At 34.3% G+C, this 21,739-nt stretch overlaps 1 pseudogene; it reads right to left on the bottom strand.

Annotated features, from left to right (window-relative positions):
• Positions 1 to 2,613: 2,613 nt before the first annotated feature.
• LOC110563952 (protein SET-like) overlaps positions 2,614 to 21,739 on the bottom strand; it is a 153,039-nt pseudogene continuing 133,913 nt past the window's right edge.

The raw sequence follows: 21,739 nt of genomic DNA, 5'->3' as shown, positions 1-21,739 counted from the left end.
TTCAGGCTGATATCATAAGGTGAAGGACAGATTTAACGTCTGTCTTCTGCTTCATATACTCCCTTCTCTTGCATGCTTTCCTGTTAGAGTTTTAGTTGATTTCAGATGCTATCAAGTTAACAGAGAAACAATCATATGTAGGAAAAACACTAAACAATGTTGTAATCCATATTTTACTTCCTTGGTTTAAAATAATAAGAATGTGAGCTTGCACACTCTTAAAAGGATGGTACTCCAGAGCAGTGTGGTGTTAGAATATCTCTAGTTCCCATTGGGTTATGTTTATAATGCTCTCTTAATATGGTTTTGCTATTATGCTCATTTCAGGCATTAGCATTGATCATGTTTATGATTACACAGGGACCTTTAAGTACCCTAAGTATTTAGCTGACATATACACAAACTAATGAAATCACTAAACACAGAGCTATCTTTAGGAGGAAGTAGTCTATAACTTTAAATATGCATATCTAAAACATATTTTATATGTTTTATTATATTTTACAGATTCTAATAAGGTTAACTTACATTAGAAGATAATTTTTAATGTAGAGCTTCCCTACTGTGTTTTATGAGAAAAACAAAAAACTATGTACTTTATAATCATTATTTTTGCTTCTATAATTCTTGTTTTCTGCTCTTACTAACATTTCCCTGCGTCCTTTTTAAGGCTGTAGATACTTTATTGCTATTTTAAAATCTATGTGCACATGCTACATTTATATAAGTACTTTCAAAATCTAGAGATATCTACATGAAATTTTAATGCATCTTATATTAAAATAAGACTTTTCTGCTGTCTTTCAAAACTCAGTTATAATGATTGGATGCATCAAAAATAGAACATAATATAAACTGTAATTGCAGGTTGAAGGATGTGTTAAACCAAATTCTTGGTCATCTGTTTATTTCCTTGCCTCAGGGTAGAATCCAAGCAGAATGGAGAATATTTGAAAAATTATAGAATCTTAAAGTGAAATGAGAATAAAAACGTTTATTTTTAAAAAAAGCTTTGAGAACTGCTATTTAATTCAAGGCTCTTATTACCAGAATAAAAGTTAGTAACTTATTCCAGATGTTGGATTTTTATATCTTAATTTTTTTAGATATATGTGAGTAATTTAGATTCTTTTTCTTCTTTCTGTAGGTGAGGTTTTGGTATCCTCAACATTAAATATTCTTTACATTAGAATTTTTTCCCTTAACTTGACAGGATTCATATTAAAGATACCTAAATTTATTGCTGAGGGTAGTAAAGTATAATTTCATTCTCTTCCTTTTAAAGAAATTTATACTTCACATAGTTAAAATATTTCCAATGCTTATTTCAATTATTTAATTGTTATACACCTATTTCCAAGTTTTTGAAAAGTACAAGCTTAAGTACCAAATACATATAAAAAGTTACCAAATGAAAAACATGTCCACTTTTTTTTCTCAGTGATATTTTCACCTTATACTCATCTTTCTCCAGCACCTCCCTGTCTCCTTAATTGTGACATATGACATCTTCTTATATATTTATTATACCTATGTACATGTTTTTAAGTATGATCACTTAGGATTGATTATCTTATTGGACGTTTGATCCAGATAATGATTCTCCTTCTATTATCTATGATTATTTCCTGTGGCTCCTCATTTAGGGATATAAATTCCCACATTTATGTTCAGTTTTGCCTAGTATTATCATCCCTCCTTCCAATGAATACTTTTTAATTTTTCTGAATTGTACATATATTTCAATAAAAAAACCTAAAAAATTATGGTTAGGATTCACATATAATATTCAACAAGTTCATTTATCTTTCTAGTCCCATGCTTCCTTGTATAGTAAAATTTCTTGAGTTCCATCTATGTGACTGTAAATTTATGTAATTTCCTTTTTCTTTATAGATAAATAAAATTTGTGTGTGCACCATGTTTTTTTTTTTTTTTTTTAACCATTAGTCAGTTCAGAGATATCTGGGCTGATTTCATTCCTTACTTATTGCAAACAGAGTGTCAGTGAATACACATGAATGAGTAACACTATAGTAGTATGTAAAGTTCTTTCAATACATGTCCAATAAATATATATTTATATATTATATAATATAGTATATATAAATATTATAATATGAATATTATAATATATATATAAACTGTACCATATGGTACTTATATATCTTGCATTTTGAGGAATTGCCATACTAATTTTCAGAGTGGGCATACTCATCCACACACCCTGCTATAGTCAATAAGAGTTTTTCTTTCTCTACATTTGCTTTTAGATATAAAATATTAGTTTAATTAAAATATTATTACATGTTTCCTCCATGCATTTCATCATTCCAATCCTTCTACAGCCTCTCTCAATTTTTTAAATCTTTTTATTCCTTTATTGAAGTAGGATTTTTTACATATACAGAGATGAATTTACTAAACCTAGTCGTGTGAGGAAATTACACAATATCTGTCTAGACAGATTTTCGTTATACTTTGCCTATTGATGAAGTAGTTCCATTTATATAGTTTTATACATCAAAAGGCTTTGAATTGATGAGGTTGTCTATTAATCATCTCTGAAAAGGTGACGTTTAATTTTAGGTATAATTTACAGCATTGCAAAGCTTAAGCATCAGGTAGCTTCCCGAAACACTGTTCTCTGCACAGTGGCGCTGAGCAGACAGAGCTCTTCTTCCACCCAGACTCAGAGTCACATCTGAGAGCTTCTGCTACATACCTGAAAAAGAAGAATACTCCCAACCACCTCACAGAGTGCTCACTCTGACAGCCACCTTCTTGACCAGTTGACACTGCCAGTGAAGACACACCAGCTACTGTTCTTCATACTGATGACATTAAAACAACAGGTCAGTGACACAGTGTGAACAAGTGTTGTCATAATATCCAGGCAACTAAAGGCTCATTTAAAAGAATGCTAAATTGAGATAAAATCAAGGGCACAGTCTATGGCAGCAATTGTTATATATTGCTTGGTTACAGAAACATTAAGACATAATTTAAACCCCTTAAACTCACTCTGCATAGACCTGAGGTAATCCTGAAAAGTGCCTATCAAAAATACCAAGTTAGGGAGAAAAAGTTTGACATGATGTCATTATGCAGGTCAAACTTGGAAGGTCATATTGAGCATCTTTTCTGACAGAAAAGCATCAGGTCCTTTATGTATCCATTGGTTTTACTGTAACAAAGTAACTTGTACACATTAACATTTTAAATGAGCATCTTTTTTTTCTTCAAGTGAAAACAAAAATAAAATAAAACTAAACAATTAAAAATAAAGTTACAACCAAAAATACCAAATTGAAATAAAACACTACAGATTCTGCTGATTCTCCCATTTAGTGCAGGGAGAGAAATTTATTTTTGAAGTGTCATCTTAAACTGAAAGGATGTCCCCTAAACATCACAATTAAACATACCAAAGGAGAGACCATGTTGTCAAAATACACCCTTAACCTCCCACAGACACCTCAAACCCAGCCTTTGCTTACTTCTATATCACCCTTTTCCCTTTATCTTTTCTATTTATTAAACAAGAGTAAGTAGGCAGACACATGTTGGCAAATGATAACTATCTGTATTCACATAGAGACATAGAGCTCAATATACAGAGAACAGAAAAAAAAAAAAAAAAGCTAGAACTCTGCACTACTGCACATCAGGCTAGCACCCTCCAGCAGAGCCAATGGTGCTGGAAGGTTTCTTTTCTTTCCACAAAGAACAGTGTTGGTACTGGATACAGGTTTTGAGACACAAAAGGAGAAAAATTATTTTAGATAAGAAAAGTGGAGATTCTCTTCCTGTTGTATTTTGCTCAAGGTTATTTCCTTTAAGTAAGTTGAGAAGCATGGTGTTAAGAGAAACCTCAAAACAGGCAACTGAGACAAAGGGGTTGGGGGAGCAAATGATTGCAACTTGCTTCCAGGAACTGGAGAAAATTAAAAATAAAATAAAATAAAACAGAAAATAAAAAAGAAAGTTGGAATCCATCAGTCTTCTGTGATGGTCATCCTCACCTTTACCCTCGTCTCCTTCCTGCTCTTCATCATCATCTTCATCTTCTTTACCTTTATCCTCATTCTCTTCTTTGTCAATATCTTCCAATCCTTGCTCCTCCTCCTCCTCCTTCTTCTTCTGTCTCTACTTCATTATCATCCATATCAGGAACCAAATATAGTACTGCAAGGGATTTGGCAAAATATCATCTTTGATGACCTCTCCTAACTCACCTGCACCTGCATCAGAATGGTCAGTGAACCAGGGAAAGAAGCTCTCTGGCTCTTTGTGCTGCAGCTTCTGCTGGCCATATTCTGCTTAGGCTTGAGTGCTTTTGTGAAATCCTTTCCAGATTTCCATTTGATTTCAGTGGACTTTGAAGGTGGGTCACCACTCTCATTTAGATGTAATTCTTTCAGGGAAGAAGCTTCCAATCATACATTCCAAGCTTAAATTCTCTGAATTCTGTGTCTAAAATCAATGGTATCTTCAGCATCAGGAATTTACCTTTAACATTTGGTAGGCAACCAATGGCAATATCTATAGCCTGTATAGTTCTGAGAGTTTGGACTTCCCTGAACAACATATCAAAAGTGTGTTTGTTACGCCTGGTACTTGGTTTTTAGTAGTCTATGGATGTTGGGTGGAGGACTGTCAGCCAACGTAGTACAAATTCATTCAAATAGATACATATGAGAATTACATGCAAGCTTTCAATATTGGGTAAATTAAAACTGTTTCCTTCCTCCCTAATCTGTGGATTTAGAAAGGGGCAGGGAGAAGCTGAGGGAGGGTAGGATTGGGAGAGAATAGGGAGCAGGATACAGCTGGGATACAGAGTTAATAAAATGTAACTAATAATAATAAACAATTAAAAAAAGAGATGACCAATCTTCACTTAGAAAGACAAAGGGGATGGACATTGGAAGTAGGAGAAAACAAGAAACAGGACAGGAGTCTACCCCAGAAGGCCTCTGAAAGACTCTATCTAGCAGCATATCAAAGCAGATACTGAAACTCATAACCAAACTTTTAGCAGAGTGCAGGGAATCTTATGAAAAAAGGGAGAGTTAGTAAGACCTGAAGAGGACAGGAGCTAAACAAGGGCCAAATATGTCTGGGCACAGGGTCTTTTCTTAGACTGATTCTCCAACCAAGGACCATTTATAGTTATAACCTAGAACCCTTGCTCAGATGTAGCCCATGGCAGTTCATGATCTAAGTGAGTGCTCTAGTAAGATGAATAAAGACTGTCTCTTACATGAACTCAGTGGCTGGCTCTTTAACACCCCTCCTGAGGGAGGAGCAGCCTTGTGAGGCCACATTGCAGCCAGTCCTGATGAGACCTGATAAGCTAGGGTCAAATGGAAGAGAGAGGAGGACCCCCGCTATCAGTGGACCTGGAGACGGGTATGGGAAGAGATGAGGGAGGGAGGGTAGAATTGGAAGGGAATGGGTGAGAGGGATACAGTTGAGATGCAAAGACAATAAAATGTAATTAATGTAAAAAATAAAAATTTAATTTGAAAGAAAAAAAAAATGTTCCCTCCATTTCTTCAAATATCCTTAATGTTATTTTTCTTTTTTTTTTTTTCTGCCTCTCCTTATGTATTGACTTCCTTCCTTCTCCCCAACTAAAGAAACTCTAATTTTCACTTGAATTGTTGCTAACATTATCTTGTTGTTATTATTTGGTTTCTTCATAGCCACTTTCACTGGGGTGAGATGAATTATCAGTGTAACTTTACTTTGCATTTCCCTATGGGTGCCAATGTTAAGCAGTTAAAAAAAACTATTTGTATTTTATCTTTTAAGAATTCTTTGGGACTGGAGTGATGGCTCAGGAGGTTAAGAACACTCACTGTTCTTCCAAAGGTCCTGAGTTCAATTCCCAGCAACCACATGGTGGCTCATAACCATCTACAGTAAGATCTGGTGTGCAGGCAGAATGTTGTATAAATAATAAATCTTTAAAAAAAAAGAATTCTTTGTTCATTTGCATGTTTTGATTGCATTGCTTATTTCCATAATATGTAATGTTTTGGATTCTTTATATTGCAGATATCAATAATCTAGTAAGAATATATTTCCCATACTGTGGATTGTCTTTCTTTGACAATTTTCATGATATATGTAAGTGTTTAATCTTATGAAGATTCCTTTTCAATTGTTAACTAACGTACTGGTTCTCATATTGCTTATATTGTATTCTACACACTCTATAAGTTGTGAAGTTTCAAGTTATATGTTGAGGTCTTTATCCATGTGCACTTGATTTCTACGTGAATAAGATAAGAATTAGGTTTCATTCTTCTCCACACAGACATACAGTTTATCTGAAACTATTTGTTGAAGATGCTGACATTTCCCAAACATGTATTTTAGCATTTCTGTCAGAAATCAGTCATCAAATTCACATGAGCTAATTTATGGTTTCTGTACTCTAACTCACTGTTCAACTTGTCTGTTTTTGTGTAAGTATGAGCTGTTTTTTTATTTTTTAATTATTATCATTTATTATAATTTATTCAATTTGTATCCCGGCTGTGTCCTCCTTCCTCTTCTCCCCATATGTCCCTTCGCTAGACCACTGAGAGGAGAGTTCTTCTTCTCCTTCTTTCTGACCTTAGATTATCAGGTCTCATCAGGACTGGTTACATTGTCTTCCTCTGTGGCCTGACAAAGATGTCCCTCCAGGGAGAGGTGATCAAAGAGCCAGCCACTGAGTTCATGCCAGAGAAAGCCACTGCTCCTATTAGGGAACACACTTGGAGACTGAATCTATCAAGCTGTTTTTATAACAAAGATTCTTTGGCATAGTGTTAACTGAGATGTATTAATTGGCTATTTGTGTGCTTTGTGTTTTTAGATTTTTTTTCTTTTTGTGAAGAAAAATACACAGAGGTTTTCATGAAATTTCATTGGATATTTTACTATTTTGATATGATGTCTATTTTCACAATATTGTTACTACTGAGCCATAAGTATGGGAGTGCTCTCCACCATCTAACGTATTTTTCAATTTCTTTTTTTGATGTGTTATACTTTTCATTGTAAATGGCCTTTATTTCCTCATTAAATTTGTTTCAAGTTATCTTTGAGACCATAATGTGATGAATTTCACTTATTGATTTAGATCCTTACAACTCTGGATGAAGACAATTTGGTCACTGAAAATATTTTTCTGTTCTTATGTTGATTTGATTTTTTTCAAAAAGACTGCACTACACTTTTTTCTTCTTAAAAAATAATTTGTTTGTTTGGTTACTTACTGTTTCTACCAAGCAGTAAAACCCTTGCTAGAATTTGGAAGCATTCTTTCCTTATCTCCTGATATGATTAGACTCACAAAAGCCTCCTGATAGAAAGGAGTGTTGCTTTCTGTAATGCCTAACTGGGATGAGCCTGGATAAAGAGAAAAGAAATATTTTATCATGATCTCTGAACCATATTTTACAGCTAGAGGATGCTAAAAGAGTAAAGACTATATTTTGGGTACTTCGGGAGAGACAAAAGGAGAATATACAAACAAGGAGGTATGAAAAGAGATGCTGCATGGTCATTTGCCAAGGTCTCTGTGCCTACTGGGTGACTTGAGATTCTACTGGATGGCAGACTTGACTTTTGTTGAAGGGTTCATCAACCTGGGTGGACGCAAGAGGAAGAAGTATAGGGTCACTTGCCTTCGTCTTTTTGAGCAACTGGATAGTGACTGTCAGACTGACAGAAGAAACCTTGAAGGAGTTATGAGTGAATATGTGTCAGAAAGAAGAGATAGAAGGTTGCTTTCCAGTATCTCTTGAACTAAGGTGATACAGGTGGGTGGCAGGTGGGATATTTGTCACTCACAGACAGGCAGCTAATAAGATATGGAGGTAAAGTATCACTTACTGATATCTCTGGGCTTACAAGAATTGTTTTAATATATTTTGGAAATATATCATTTTGATCAAAGAAGGTCCTCCTCATATTAAGCTCCTTACTATGGTGTTGAGTAGGTAAGCTGAAGAGAAACAATAAAGTTAAAATATGCATTTGTGTTACAAATTTTGTGCACATTTGCAACTTGCTTAGATTCCCTTTCTTAAGCCTTAAATATAGTATTAATCAAAAACTAACATTTAGAGAAAAAATTGAATATGAACACCGAAAGGAAGAAAATAGGATTGTAGACAATTAAGTCTTTTCTTATTTTTATAACCAGTTTCCATTATTCACTGTGATACAGATGCTATCTAGTCATAGAAAGCTTTGATGAAAATCTGAAGCTTCTCACTTTTCAGGTGTGTGACCCTGAATCTCAATTTATGTACTTTTCTCCAAAACAATAAAAACAACAATACTGATGTCTATCTGCTTCACAGACTCGAGCAAAGCCTTTGAAACAAATGAGCTGGAAGAGACACTGAAACTGCATAAATAAAAGAAAATCTGAGATGAGTGACTTCTACTCTCTTAGATCATGTTCCAGAATGAAAATTTCCAAAGCTTTATTAAATTATCAACAAATAAATTAAAAAACTATACCAGGAACTGGAATTCTTATCCTCAATAATAGTTACTCTTTGACAGTGTCATCTGCCATGTGGCACATATTCCTACTCTCATGAATAATTCCTCAAAGTGTTATGGGTTTTGGTTTTATTCCCAGTGACAGTTTGTGTGGGAAAGAAAGAAGAAACAAATCATCCCACCAAATATTACATATTTTTTTGAAGATAGGATGATGCTAGCTAGCTGCATATTGAAACCCAAATCATTGCAAAATAGTGTAAGATACAGGAAATAATCAATACTAACATTGTTCTGTAGGTTACTGTGTAATTTTTAAATAAGGGACCTATTACACTGTTCCAAAGAGAACGGTGTATATATAATTTATATATATACATATTATATATTTATATATATATATAATATATATAATTTAATAATATTTGTAATGAGTATATAATATTAGTATTTACTATAATTTCTTAGTAATATTAGGAATATATAAAAATATGTAATTTGTGTTTTTCCACAAGAAGTTGGTTGCAAAACAATCTTCAATATAATATAATATAATATAATATAATATATAATATAATTTCACTGTTTAACTTTATGAATACAGAACCTAAAGGATAGAAAAGGATAACTTTTTTCGAGAGGCTGGTGGGTAGCTCCTTATGCCTCCACCAGCCTACACCGAACACTTTAATCCTTTCTGTTTGTGACATGGGAACTGTGTTTATGAGGATCAGAATAAGATTTTTTAATAAATAACAACATAGCACATGCATCTACTTTATTCATAAAGAGGAGTCAAGTAAAAAGAAAGAAAAGTAGAGTAATTATCATAATATGGAGGTTATGGAGGAGAAGGTACCTTGAGGATCCTTGTCAATTCTTTGTGATTTGGCATTTTTCACAATATGGTCTGCATAGTATATTACTTGATGATCTCCCAGGAAAACTAAATTAAATAAGCCACTTTGTCTTAAAATCTCTACAATCCATTTTTATTCTTTCCTATGTTTCCTATCATGTAAATAATTGGGAATAATTTTCGATGACATAGTGAATTTTCTGTTGTTGATACAACTATTTACTTGCATATGCTTTGCTTTGATGTTTGATTGTTGATGTAATTTAAACAAATTATACTTTCTGAGAAATTTTAAGATTTCATAGTTTGCTGACTATGTGTCTTCAAGTTTTAATGAATATATTTTTCTAAACTATCCATAGTGTTAAGAGATTATAACTGCAAACGGAAATTATACGCATTGAACTAATTCAAAGACATTTTGAGAAAGATGCTAGGCTGGCCCCTCTTGTGTTTTGCGGTGGTGTGAGCAAGGAAAAGATGCCCCCTCATCTAGTGGTGATCCATAACATAGAAACTCTATTGACTAGAGTTGTAGAAATGGCCTTTCACAAAAATCCAATAGCACAGCATAATAAAATCTTGGACAGTTTACAGATATAGGGGATATAATTCAACATTATTAACAAAATATATACCTAACCCAATCCAGAATCATCCTAAATTTAGAAAATTCAGTGTATTTCCACTGAAACTAGGAATAAGGCAAATATTCCCATTCTTTCCATTACATAGTACTTGAAGTCTTAGCTGGAGTAATAAGATAATCAAAAGGGATTACAGGGATACAAATAGGACAGGAGGGAGTTAAAGTATCCTTATTTGAAGATAATATGATTTTATACATAAAATATCCTAAAGACTCCACCAGAAAAAATATTATATCAGATTAAGCAATTTAGCTGTATACAAAATTACTTTTAAAAATGCAGTACGCTTTATATATATGCACATGACCACATACTGAGCAAAAAATAAAGTAAATAATAGCAGTCATATTGCCTCAAAATTAAAAATATCTCAAAAGAAATATAAATGAAAAAGTGAAAGATTTATGCAATAAAAACACTAAGACACTGGAAACATAAATGAAGAGAAAGCCAGAAGATGGACAGTCCTTGGACTTTCAGTCCTGTGGGCTGGGCAGAGAAACGTTGTGAATATGGTCATCCTACCAAAAGCAATATACAATTTAAATGCCTTTTCTATTAAAATTCCAACATTTTCATTCACATACTTGTAAAAGCACTCTAAAATATCCTATGGAAACACTAACAGATGCACAATAACTAAAGTAATCTTGAGATAAGCCCAAGGAAACTGAATCCTATAATTTTCTTTCAAAATCTTTTGGGCATCTCTTTTTCAGGAAGACTTTAGACATATATCATCAATTTTACCAATTAATATGAAAACCCAAAGAGAGTCCCTCTCCAGAAAGAGGCATTAATCAGATACCAGAAACTCCACCTAATCTTGCCACCTGACAGGACAACCTATGTTCCTATCCTGACTCTCTTTTCCTGATCAGAACTACTTATTCAGGTATAAAGGTTCAACTTGTGCCAAAAGTCCTACCTACTCTACTAAAAATCAGTAAACAACTCTTGGCAGTGAGCTTGGACTTATGGGGCCATGTCTATTTAACACTTTTAACTACACCATCTGTGGCTGTATACAATTGGTGCCTTCTCTAGCCAACTAACAATCAGACTCACACTGCCACCCACATATACCTCTAATACTGAAGGCCATTCTTCTTCAAGAAGAACACTAGGCACATTACACCAACTCAAACTGCCCATATGACCTGATTAAAAATCATGTTTCTCAATACTATGTTTTGTCCCCAACCTCAGCATTATCACACCCAATTATACCAGCATCTGTTGCCTAAAGAAAAGTTCTAATCACCTTCCCCAGACTCCTGAAGATTGCTTTTAAGATCCTTCCAATTCTGTAAAAGTCCTGCTCCTAGGCTTAGAAATTTAACTTGGATGGAGCTAGTGACTTAAAACATATAATAATAATAATAATAATAATCAAAGAAAACAGAGGAATAAAAGGAGAAACAAAGACTATTAGAAAACAAACAGTTGATTTCACAATGAAAAGTATTAAACATGTGAAAAAAGTTTACTAACAATCAAAACATCTTTAAAGAAACTCCAAAATGAAATAAAACTGGAATGTAATGAATTAGTAATTTTAAAAATGTCTGCAGAAATCACCACATCACATAACAATCAAAACATGGAATATTCAGAACAATAACAACAAAATGATATTGACACAGGCAAGAGACAAAGATTAGAATCACAGCAGTTTCTAAGAGATACCATGAAAGCTAAATTGAACTGATGATCTATGAATTATAAATCACAGACGTAAGTGCAGACTAATACATGTAGCAAAACCATCTACCATGACTGAAAGTGAAAGGAATTTTTTGATGATAAAAAGACTTTTAAAGATTTATGACCACTAAGCTACCTCTCCAGAAAATACTGGCAGAAATAATTAGGTCTGAAGAGAATTTTTGATTCATCCAAAAAGATAGAAGGATAAAACCTGTAATATCAGAATACTCAATTAAAAATAGGTAAACCAAACATTAAAAAACAAAATGAAATCAAATAATACACATTTTCAGTAATAAATTTTACTATTAATGGCTTAAACTTCCTAACAAAAAGACACAGATTAATAGGATGATCAGAAAACAAGATTCTTTTTATTTTTTTGAACTCCATGAAACATACATCATGACCAATGATATACATAGCTTCTTAAGGTAAAAGGATGATAAGCTATTAGTGAGGACTGAGATACAAGCAACGGTCACTATTCTAATATCGGACAAAACATATTTCAAATCAAAATAAATCAGAAGATGTAATGAGGACACTTTATTTTCATTAAATTCAAAACTCAACAAATAAAAAACCCAACCTAAACATATATGTACCAAGCACAAAAGTGCCTTCTTTCATCAAGGAAATTTTATTAAACTTAAATCCAAAAATTGAGCATAATAAAGTGATTTTGAGTTATTTTTAAACCTTCTTGCTAATAGATATTTAATCTTGGGAGAAAAAAAACTAAATGAAAAACTAAATGGTGTCCTTATGAGGACACCATAAACAAATGAAATTAACAGAAATGTACACAATTTATTCAATCACTAAATATACCCATTTTCTACGCAGTCTCTAAAATTTTCTTCACAATAGACCACATACCAGGATACAAAGCATCAACAAATACAGAAAAAATGAGAAATGATATTTTTTTCATTCTATGAGACCATGGATTAAAGTTAATTATCAACAACCATAGGAAAGAAAGACAGTATAAATATCCACAAAGTGTAAATAACACAACACTAAAGTCATAAAGATGAATGAAATAAAAGCACAATATACCAATAGCTATGGAATAAACTGGAAACAATCCTAAAAACAAATTTTAAATCAGTATGTGCTTGCAAAAACTGTTAACAGTTCCCAAGTAAATAACTTAATTTTTACTTTGCCTTATTTAAAAATTCTGTAGCTTAGACTGTAAACATGCACTACTACCTTTTTTGTTAAAGATGCCGAACAAATAATAAGCATACAACATATGTACAGGGAATATGCAATAGGCTCAACAGGCTTCAAATGTCATGTGAAGACATTGATATTTCATATAACCCTAGTAACAGATACTTGATATGTTCATTGCTCTGCTGAATACTATACTGACAGAAAACTGACAGTTGTATTTTTGTGCATTTGGAGAAATGTTAAACTAAAAATAAATTTTTTTCATAAGAAATTACACTAAATATGCATTCCTCCCAGTGTGGTTCAGATGTATCTCCAAAAAGGATTTAAAGGATATTACAGTGTGAACAGTAGAGAAAACTAACCCTGAATAAACAAACTCAAAGCAAAGTTAAAACTGTTTGTATCATCACAAAAATAATGACTCTCCCATAGGAAGCCAGGAAGCAGATAGAAGCAAATGAACACCAAGCCAAGCATTTGTAGAGGGATATGAAAGTCAGGCCGTGCTCATTTGCTGTGAATTATGAACATGAAAGCATGTCTAATTTTCTCATTTAAATTTTAGTATCTTCCATCAGTGATTTTATTGAATATAGATCCTTTTCTCCTACAATATATTCTCATTAGAGTCTCCCCTCCCTCTACTCCTCTCAGTTCCTCTCCCTTTCCCTCCTGTTTAGATCCAAATCTTTTTTTTTTTCCTCATGCCTCAGAGGAATACAATGCAACAAGTTCAGATGGGACCTGATAGGCTAGGGTCAAATAGAAGGGGAGGAAGACCTCCCCTATCAGTGGACTTGGAGAGGGGCATGGGAAGAAATGAGGGAGAAAAGGTTGGATTGGGAGGGAATGACTGACGGGGCTACAGCTGGAATACAAAGTGAATAAACTATAATTAATATTTTTCTTTATTAATTACATTTAATTTACTTTGTATCCCCCCTATAGTTCCCTCCCTCCTCCTATCCCAATTCATCCCTTCCTCCTCCCTCTGCATGCATGGCCCTCCCCAAGTCCACTGATAGGGGAGGTCTTCTTTTGCTTCCTTCTGACCCTAATCAATTAGGTCACATCAGGAGTGGCCTTCTTCTTCTGTGGCCTGGTAATGCTGCTCCCTCCGCAGGGGGAGGTAATTAAAGAGTAGGCCAATCAGACCGATTCTACATGCCAAAGCTGAATCAAGACCAGGTATATCAATTAAATAGCCCTATATCCCCTAAGGAAATAGAAGCTGTCATCAAAAGTCTCCCATGCAAAAAAAGCCAAGGGCCAGATGGTTTCAGTGCAGAATTCTACTAGACCTTCAAAGAAGAGCTAACACCAATACTCTTCAAACTATTCCACAAAATAGACACAGAAGGAACACTACCAAACTCATTCTAGGAAGCCACAGTTACCTTTGAACCTAAACTTCACAAAGATCTAACAAAGAAAGAAAATTTCAGGCCAATCTCCCTCATGAACATAGATGAAAAAATACTCAACAAAATACTTGCAAACCGAATACAAGAACACATCAATGATATCATCCATTATGACCAAGTAGGCTTCAGCCCAGGCATGAAGGGGTGGTTATTCATACAGAAGTCCATCAATGTGATTCACCACATACACAAACTGAAGGAGAAAAAGCACATTATCATCTCTCTAAATGCCGAAAAGGCATTTGACAAAAATCCAATATCCATTCATGTTTAAAATCTTGGAGAGTTCAGGGATCCAAGGCACATACCTGAACATAGTAAAGGCAATATACAGCAAGCCTATAGCCAATATCAAACTCAATGGAGAGAAACTTAAACCAATCCTACTAAAATCAGGGACAAGGCAAGGCTGCCCACTCTCTCCATATCACTTCAACATTGTTCTTGAAGTCCTGTCTAGAGCAATAAGACAATTAAAGGAGATCAAGGGGATACAAATTGGAAAGGAAGAAGTCAAAGTATCATTATTTGCAGATGATGTGATAGTATACTTGATTGACCCAAAAATTCTACTAGGGAACTCCTACATCTGATTAACACCTTCAGCAAAGTGGCCGGATATAAAAATAACTAAAAAAGCTCAGTAGCCCTCCTGTATACAAAAGACAAAAGGGCAGAGAAAGAAGTTAGGTAAACAACACCCTTCACAATAGCCACAAAGGACATAAAGTACCTTGGTAGGAACCTAACCAAGCTAGTCGAAGACTTGTATGTAATTAATATTAAAAAATAAATATAAATACACAAATTTTAAGAGACAACAAAACGTCAAAATAAAATATAGTAAAATCAGATTGAAGTTAGGTAAGGCAAACCAACAATGACTTTTAAAGGTAAGTTAAATTATATTTTGAGCATAGTCTTAAAGCCTATGCTGCCCAGGCTTAAAGCCTATTAGTATAACCCATTTATAGGATATAATATACATATAATCATTTAATTTCAAACGTTCTCAGCATTGGAAAATGTATTCAAACCATATACAGCACCAATATTAACCAATATTAACCAATATTAATATTATATAACTTATGACAACTTCTGCATTTCACAGTAGTTGTTAAATAATGTTTTCTATATAATCATAAATTTATTTACTGTTTTATGAAGTTTTCTTATGTAATTAATAATCATTGATTTTTAGTTAGATAGTATTAATATTCTTGTGTCTTCTAATTTAACAAGTTAAAATATTAGAAATGTTGAACTACAGATTTGTTTACTTTGGCATATTTCTGAGAAACATTAGAAATAGCACTAATAATATGTAAATAGACACTGAACAGTAAACAATAGAGAAATAAAAGTACTCTAAAATAGGTGGAAATACATGATCCCATAATTTCAAGTGTGCTCAGGCTTAAATTCTAGAGTAATACCTATAGACAATGTACCAGAAATCAAATATAACTTTATTAAAATAAAATAAAAACATTGAAAAACTCAACATAATAAGGCTACTAATTCAAACCTTACAAATCACAATTTTCTATTGATGAAATTACCGTTCACATGGGAGCTTTTAAAATTCTATGTAGAATATTAAGCTTTGATTGAAGTATAGAACTATGGTAGACCATTTTTTACATTCATGAGGCTTTGAGTAAGAAGAAAAAAACGATGGAAAGAAGGAAAGAGAGTTGGGGAGACACTAAAGGAAAGATCATTAACCAAAGAATATAGCAATATCTGACTGTCAAACGATTAAAAATGATTTATATGTTTTACCTAAGGGATCATCAGATGAGTAAAAACAAATTTTATGTATAGGAATTAAATTTGTATAAACTTAAATATATTTAGTCTTCATTGCTACAGTTTCCCCCAGTGCTCAATTTTAATATCTGTACTTCAGATGGAAATTAGCTTGCTTTTATTTAAGGACCAGTAGAAAATCTAAATTTAGAAATAAAATGGAATTGGGATAAAAATAAACATATTGGGAAAAGCCTATGTAACTAGTTTCAAAATTAAATATTAACTTTACCATTGAGTCTCATGAATTGCACTTCTCTTGGGAGTTACAATTAACCCACAAATCAAGAATGGTTCAAATACTGGGATTTTTTTTTCTTTATTTTCATGATATTTCACTGTAGTGCACTGACTTTTTATATGCCTTCAAATTAAGCTCTGTAACTCCCACAGTCAGAAATATGGTATCATATTATAAAATGTAAAATCTTTTCAGCAATTCATAATCTTATAATGCAACTTTATTTTAAATTTAATTTTTCATTTTCTACTTTTATTAAAAATAGATTCTTCTCTCATATAAGACATCACCACCACAGTTTCTCCTCACTCCAACCCTTCTAGCTTTCCCCACCATCTACCCTCTTCTCCATTTCCTCCTCAGAAAATAGCAGGTCTCCAAGAGATGACAGCCAGACAGGACAAAATAAGTAAGACAAAGATAAAGCACTCATATCAAGGCTGTGCATGTAAAGCAATTGGAGAAAAAGGGCCTCACAAGCAGACAAAAGAGATAGACCTGTTCCAATTTTTAAGAGCCCCACAAAAATACCAAGTTAACAACCATAAAATAATCACAGATAACCTGGTGCAGTCTCATGCTGGCCCTGTGCTTTCTATTTCAGTCTTTGTGGGCCTGTGTGAGCTCTGCTTAGTTGATTCAATGGATATATTCTCCTGGTGTCCTCCATTGCCTCTGATTCCTACAGTCTTTCCCATCCCCCTTACAAGATATCTGAGAGTAGGGACCCCTCAGAGACTCTGTAGCTCTCTGCACCCAGTCTTGTCTGATGTCAGAAGAGTACTCTTGGAGAAGATTGAACAAGACACAAATCTAATATTATTGAAGAATATTATTAGTTATCATTTCATTGGTTATTATTACTATTATTATTATTTTGCAAATTGTGTTTTGCAAATAGTTTAGTTTTGCTTTCTGTCTCTGGGTTATCCATTCTCCAGTTGTTTGCCATCCACACAGTAAGGAGCATAGGATTGCTTTTGAGGGGTACACCTCAAATTGGTTGGTCACTCCAACATATTCTGTGCCATCATTTTCCAAGCACATCCTGCAGGAAGGACAGATTCTAGGTAGAAGCTTTTGTATATGGATTAGTGTTCATGTTCTCATTTTAATATTGCTACTAACTTCAAAATGGGCACTCAACTTTATCAAGCCTTTTACAAATAAATGTAGTTAATAAAATTAGTTTTAACACTAATATAGCCCTAATATTGAAGAACCAGTATTTCATGCTTTAGGGAACAATATTGGTGAGAGTATTTGTTGCAGTTCATCCATTAATAGTTGTATCTCTTAGAGAGCTGAGGAAGTGAAGGCTTGATGATGCTACCATGTAAACGAAACACCATATGTAGGATAGAGTTTTCTGAATGTTGTTGTTAGTCAGAGTATGAACCCTTGCTTGCTTGGAAATATTAGACAAAGCTGGCCATGCAATGTGCCTTCCTTGTCTTAGACATTCTCCTTGGTATGATTGACCTCTTTTTTTTTCTAGGCTATTGGTCTTGACCATCAGAGTGTTCAAATGATCTCTGTCTTGGTTTCCACTAGACATTCTTGATTTGAAATTAAAGAACAGTTTACAAATTCCTGATTTTTGATATCTATAGATAATTACACCATGACCCATGTAATTTAATAATATCTACATCTGATATAAGTACATTAATTTACCAATATAAGTTTAAAGTTTAAATTACTTGACGTAGATATTTGTGGTGGTTTATGTTGTAAAACTGACAGAATTTAGAGTCACCTAAAGGTCTCTGAAGTTGTTATTGAATGATTATCTTACAATAATTGCTGTAAGAAGATAAATATTAATTGTGGATTGGACTATTTCTGGCTATTCCTCTGTACCAAATAAAAAAGTAGAACAAATGATAATAGCATACTCAGCTCTGGATTTCTTGGTGGGTCTATCATAACAGGCTCCCCAATGAAGCCCCATTCTGTTGATTGGACCAATTACAAAAGATAATTTGTACACCACTTATCTATGGAATAAAGGAAAATAAGATAATAATAATCTATCACTTCTTTCACATAGGGCAATCCGTATGTATACTTAAAAGAGTTTTACACATATTTTCATCTTTTTCCCTATGAAAATCTATTTTATTTTATTATATGAATGAAGGGAAAGTTAGTAAGACCTGGAGAGAAAAAGATCTCCACAAGGACCAAATATATCTGGGCACAGGGTACTTTTCTGAGACTGATTCTACTACCATGGACCATGCATGGACATAACCTAGAACATCTGCTCAGACATAGCCCATGGCAGCTAAGTATCGAAGTGAGTTCCTTAATAAGGGGAACAGGGACTGTCTCTGACATGAACTCAGTGACTAGCTTTTGACCTCCCACCACCACAAGGCAGGAACAGCCTTTCTAGGCCACAGAGGAAGACATTTCAGCCAGTTCTGATGAGACCTGATAAGCTAGGGTCAGATGAAAGGGGAAGAAGACCTCTCCTATTAGTGGCCTTAAAGAGAGAAAGGAAGATTAGGGAGGGAGGAAGGTTGGAATTGGGAGGGGGCTACTGCTGGGATACAAAGTAAATAAATTGAAATTAATATTAAAAAATAAAATAAAATTTTAATTAAAAAATGAATAAATAAAAGTTTTATATTAGTTTATTTACTTTACATCCTGATAGTGTCCCCTCTCTACCTTCCTTCAAGTACCCCCACTTCCTCTCCATACACCTTTCCTTCTTCCTCTTCCCCCAGAAAAGGACATCCGTCCTTTTTCCCACATCAAGTCATATCAGGACTGAGCATATCTTCAACCCCGAAGGCCAGGCAAAGAAGCACTGCCATGAGGAAGTAATCCAAAAACAGGCAATAGAGTCCATGTTAGAAAAAGGCTGCCTCAGTACAGAGCTAAGCAGAAAATTCTCAACAGAGGAATATACAAATTTTCAACATCTATAATCATCAGAGAAATGTAAATCAGAATGGTTGAAACCAAAATCTCCTTTTTGTGTGCTTGAGCCTCTTTTGGATATATGCCCAGGAGTGGTATGGCTGGATCTTGAGGAAGTGCTATTCCTAGTTGTCTGAGAAAGCGCCAGATTGATTTCCAGAGTGGTTGTACCAGTTTACATTCCTACCAGCAGTGGAGAAGGGTTCCCCTTTCTCCACAACCTCTCCAGCATGTGTTGTCACTTGAGTTTTTGATCTTGGCCATTCTCATGGGTGTAAGGTGAAATCTCAGGGTTGTTTTGATTTGCATTTCCCTAATGGCTAGTGAGGTTGGGCATTTCTTTAAGTGCTTCTCTGCCATTCGGTATTCCTCTACAGAGAATTCTCTGTTTAGCTCTGTTCCCCATTTTTTAAGTGGATTACTTGGTTTGCTGCTTTTCAGCTTCTTTAGTTCTTTATATATACTGGATATGAGTCCTCTGTCAGATAAAGGGTTGGTGAAGATTCTTTCCCAATCTGTAGGTGGTCGCTTTGTTTTGATGACGGTGTCCTTTGCTTTACAGAAGCTTTTCAATTTCATGAGGTCCCATTTATTGGTTGTTGCTCTTAGAGCCTGTGCTGTTGGTGTTCTGTTCAGGAAGTTTTCCCCTGTACCAATGAGTTCTAGGGTATTTCCCACTTTTTTTTCAAGCCGATTTAATGTGTCTGGTTTTATGTTGAGGTCTTTGATCCACTTGGACTTCAGTTTTGTGCAGGGTGACAAGTATGGATCTATTTTCATTTTTCTTCATGTTGACATCCATTTAGACCAGCACCATTTGTTGAAGATGCTATCTTTTTTCCATTGTATGGTTTTGGCGTCTTTGTCAAAGATCAGGTGTCCATAAGTGTGTGGGTTTATTTCTGGGTCCTCTGTTCGGTTCCATTGATCCACCATTCTGTTTCTATGCCAGTACCATGCAGTTTTTAAAACTGTTGCTCTATAGTACAACTTAAGATCAGGGATGGAGATACCTCCGGAAGATCTTTTATTGTAGAGGATTGTTTTAGCAATTCTGGGTTTCTTGTTATTCCATATGAAGTTGACAATTTTTCTTTCCAGGTCTGTAAAGAATTGTGTTGGTAATTTGATGGGCATTGAATCTGTAGATTGCTTTTGGTAAGATGGCCATTTTTACTATGTTAATCCTACCAAGCCATGAGCATGGGAGATCTTTCCATCTTCCCATATCTTCTTCTAATTCTTTCTTCAGAGATTTGAAATTTTTTTCATACAAGTCTTTGACTTCCTTGGTTAAGGTTACTCCGAGGTACCTTATGTCATTTGTGGCTATTGTGAAGGGTGTTGTTTCCTTAATTTCTTTCTCAGCCCTTTTGTCTTTTGTATACAGGAGGGCTACTGATTTTTTTTAGTTAATTTTGTATCCTGCCCCTTTGCTGAAGGTGTTTATCAGCTGTAGGAGTTCCCTGGTAGAGTTTTTGGGGTCACTCACGTATACTATCATATCATCTGCAAATAGTGATAATTTGACTTCTCCCTTTCCAATTTGTATCCCCTTGATCTCCTTCAACTGTCTTATTGCTCTAGCAAGGACTTCCAACACTATGTTGAAGAGATATGGAGAGAGTGGGCAGCCTTGTCTTGTCCCTGATTTCAGTGGGATTGCTTTAAGTTTCTCTCCATTCAGTTTGATGTTGGCTATAGGCTTGCTGTATATCGCCTTTACTATGTTTAGGTATGTGCCTTGTATCCCTGATCTCTCCAATACTTTAAACATGAATGGATGTTGGATTTTGTCAAAGGCTTTTTCAGCATCTAAGGAGATTATCATGTGGTTTTTTTTCTTTCAGTTTGTTAATATGGTGGATCACATTGATGGATTTCCGTATATTGAGCCACCCCTGCATACCTGGGATGAAGCCAAAATCTCAAGTGACATCAATACTGGCAAGGATATGGAGAAAGGGGAACCCTCTTTCATTGCACAAACTTGAATGATCACTTTGGAAATCAATCTGTCTCTTTCTCAGAAAATTGGGAATATCAATACCTCAAGATCCAGCTATACCTCTACTGGGCACATACACAAAAGATGCCCCACGATTTGACAGAGAAATGGATAAAGAAATTGTGGTACATTTACACAATTGGGATGCTACTCAGCAATTAAAAACAAGGAAATCATAAAATTTTCAGGCAAATGAGTGGAACAAGAAAAGATCAACCTAAGTGAGATAACCCAGACCAGAAAGACACATATGGTGTGTACTCACTTATAAGTGGACATTAGCCATATAGTACAAGATAATCATACTAAAATCCACAGACCCAAAGAAGATAAGTAACAAGAAGAGCCCAAAAGAGGGTGCTTAATGTCACTCAGAAGGGGAAATAACAG

This window comes from Meriones unguiculatus, chromosome 12, assembly GCF_030254825.1.
Source record: "Meriones unguiculatus strain TT.TT164.6M chromosome 12, Bangor_MerUng_6.1, whole genome shotgun sequence".
NCBI classification, from domain to species: Eukaryota; Metazoa; Chordata; class Mammalia; order Rodentia; family Muridae; genus Meriones; species Meriones unguiculatus.
The sequence above is the reverse complement of the archived record's forward strand: the minus strand, read 5'-3'. Positions and strand labels throughout refer to the sequence as shown.